We start from the raw sequence: 3,632 nt of genomic DNA on the forward strand, positions 1-3,632 counted from the left end.
AAGCCCAAGGGCATGCGAACGTAGCTGTGAGGGGGGGGGGGCTCGCACCGGCTGACACGGGACGGCCAGTAGAGCCGCTGAGAGGCGACCCTGTTGAGTCCTGGGATATTGATGTAGATGCGCAGCTCGCTGTCCTCGCTAGGGCAGGGAGCTGCGCCTGGTGGCGAGCATCGGTCACCACGCATGGCTCCTGCCTCCTGAAGCTCCACAGTTGCCTTGGTGATGAACTCCTGAGCACTCGGCATCCCATGCCTTGTGCCCTCCTGGTGGAAACGCGCACTGAAGCACGCCTCCATGTGGTGCCCGAGCGCCTCCCTCGTGACATTGGCTAAGTCAGAGGCCCTCCAAAAGAGAGCCCCCAAGCCCAGGGGCGCCGGGCGTGCCTTCATATGCGAGGGAGGGAGGCGCCCCATCCATTGGCGCTGGTCCTGAGGTAGTGCCGCCGGACGCCCCGCTCCGCTGAGGTTCCTGGTGGGTAGATGGCGCCTTCGACGTCGGTGTTCTCGATAGCCGTAGCCTGGTAGGCGCACTCAAGGGAGCACACAGCGTCCTTCTCCTCGCAAGCGACCGAGATGATGTTGCGGCTCCCTGGCATCTTGAGGACATTGTAACCATGATGAGTCACTGCCATGAACTTGGCCAGGGCCGGGTACCCAAGGATGGCGTTGTATGGAAGATGGATGTGGGTGACATCAAAGTCGATGAACTCTGTGCGGTAGTTGTCGCGCTGGCCGAATGTGACAGGGAGGCGGTTCTGCCCTATCGAGGTGGTGGAGCCAACGGTCACTCTTGAGAAGGGTTTGGTGGGCTGTAGCTGGTCATAGGGCACCTAGAGTCGGTCAAATGTTTCGATGGACAGAACATTGAGCCCCGCACCGCCATCAATGAGGGTTTTGGTGACGAGGACGTTGCTGATGACGGGTGAGCAGAGCATCGGGAGGGCACCGGTAGTTGCCGCACACTTGAGCCGGTCGTACGAGCTAAAGGTGATGGTGCATTGGGACCACCTGAGCACCACGGGCCCCCAAAAGCCTGCGGCCTCGGTTGACGCGTGGCGGTTGATTGGACATGGGTGTCTCCGCTTCCCCACGCTGCCTCGACGACTGCACGACTTTACAAGTCCCTGCGACATGCAAGGGAAACCATCATTACCTTTGATCGTGGGAGACGCCGGTTGGCCTTCTCTTGCTATAAATGGGGAGAGGGGGGCGGAGCCCCCGTTTCCCATCTCTTCCTCGCTTGCTCACTTCTTCTTTGCTTCATTGCGTGCAGCGCCTCCGATGGTGCCACGAAGGAAGTTCTCTGCTGCCGAGAAGGGGAAAGCCCCTCGCGAGGGCCCCGGTTCCCCGGTGCCCAAGCGTGGTTGCGGCCGTCCGTGCAAGCACGCTGTGACCCCCACCGTGGCCCACCGTCAAGGCGGCGCCGCGGCACACGGAGGGGACCGTCCCAACCATGGCGGTCCAGCTGACGAGAGGAGGCGCGCAACGGTGGGGCGGCCTCCCCGCCCACGCTTCCATTCAGCAGAGGTGTCACCGGAATTCATTTTCTGGTCGGAGAACCCAGCCGCCAACTGGCTCCAGCTTTCGCACTTCTTTGTCGATGAACTATCGGCCCCTGGTCCAGGCGGGCTCTGGTTGCAGGCGGATGGTTGCTGTCGCAAGGCCTCATGGGTCACGGTCGAGACTTCCGCCGCGGGCAACATAGCCCTGGCCCGTGGCTGGCAGACGCTCGCCCGTGCGCGCGGCCTGGGCAGGCGATGCGCGCTCCACTTCAGGTATGACGGTGGGTCAACCGTCTATGTCAGGGTGTTCGGGGAAGATGGTCGCCGCGCCGGGTGCTGCCCCGAGACGAACGACGGTGAGGAGGTGCTTGTCCTTGGCGACAGTCGCGACGAGGATGAGGGCAAGCCTGCCCTCGGCGGCGACCGCGTCTCTTCCAGCTACGGCGGCACTTCCTCCGGTGACAACTCCAGCAGCGGTGGCTACGACCAGCCGCCACGCCTGCTTCGAAGGAGGCAGCGGGTAATCTCGTCGCCGCGCCTCCGTGAAGCGCGAGGAGGGGTCTGGCTAGGCTCGGGGCATCGCCAAGGGCCTCCCTCCGCGGATTGCTGAAACACCACTTTGTTTAGCTTTTTCCTTTTTCCTGCATCAGAAAATGAAACCAGTATCGGCCCAGAGGGGCGTGTATCGAACTGTGGTTCTTGGTTAATGCGACGTGCGTGTTATTCCCATGCCATGTTGTTATTTTGTGCAAAGATAACTTAACCTGATGCGTCTGGGATGCCCTTTCCTTCACGAGGTGCCTGCCTGGTGCTTTTGGGACGCCTCTTCCTTTACAAGATGCCTGCGTTTGCTCAGAAACTGCAAAAAAAATTAGCGGGTGCGCTAGAGGGTTTGCCGTTCACCCAAACCTTGACTTGGCGCTTTGTATCGCGGTACCCGAGGGGCACGTATTAGAAGTGATGTGCCAGGTTTCAGGCTCGAACGAGGGTGACTTGCGAGAAGGCACAGAGAAGAAAAACACTCGCGAGGGCACCTGACTAGCCCCCTCGCGAGGTATGCAAGAGAGAGACCATGAGCAAACCAGAGCCAAAAAATGCGGTAAAAGGCAAAGGAACCAAATCAGCAAGGAATGCCAAAAAGCAAACTTGATTAAGGAGAAGCGAGCCAACTACGGAAAGCAAATGAAAAGCCGCGTCCGGCACCTAATCTAGTCTTCAAGTCTTCTCGCCAGCGCGGAGCTAAGTGTTGTCCACTAGGCGTGGGAGGGAGCCCCAGGGCCTGAGGCCGGCTGTCACATCCCTGGTCCTGTTAGGCATTAGGCTAGACCTCATGTGAGCATCATGTTTAAATTCTGAAAATTTGAACTGAGGAATTTTGGAAGCCTCAAAAACTTAAATAAAAGAGGGGCAAAACCCCTAGAAATCTCATTCATTGCTCCAAAAATGCCTTTTTAAATATTTGATAATTTTTGGTAAGGGTTCTGGTCCCAACCAAAATATTGAACATTTTTTAAGGATTTATTTTTGGGACTTTGGATTTAATTCATTAGCTATTTGAATTTGAATTATATTCATATAATTAGAATATAATTTCAAATACCCCCTGAAATATTTTATAAGCTTTTGGAAAAGTCCATCTAGCAATATAAAATATTCAGAGGAGCTTTGGCATTGTTTGAATTATTATTTTTAATTCAAAACAGTGGCAAAAGAATTAAATAAAACAAAAACAGAAGAAAAATATAAAACAGAATAGAAATAAGAGAGAGAGAGAGAAGGAAGTACCTGGCCTTACCCGTGCAGCCCACCAGAGCCGGCCCAGCTCACCCACCTGGCCGGCCCAGCCCACCTCCTCCCCCTTGTCATCTTCCTCCCCTCGCACCGAAGCAGCTCGGTGGCGAGCGCCGATGCCGCCTCGGCCACCTCCTGCTTCCACCGAGGCGTTCCCGAGCCTCCCCCTCACGCCTCGTGTCCCCTCGCCCCTCTTCCTCCCTCGCTGCTCCCTCTCTCTTCCCCGAACACTCTCCCCCCTCCTCTGTTCCCCTCCCCGAACGGAGCCGCCGCCACCGACGAGAGCCACCGTGGCTACCGGCCACCCCACGGCTCACCGACGCCCCAGGAAGCTCCGCCG

The sequence above is a fragment of the Triticum dicoccoides genome, chromosome 4A, assembly GCF_002162155.2.
Source record: "Triticum dicoccoides isolate Atlit2015 ecotype Zavitan chromosome 4A, WEW_v2.0, whole genome shotgun sequence".
NCBI classification, from domain to species: domain Eukaryota; kingdom Viridiplantae; phylum Streptophyta; class Magnoliopsida; order Poales; family Poaceae; genus Triticum; species Triticum dicoccoides.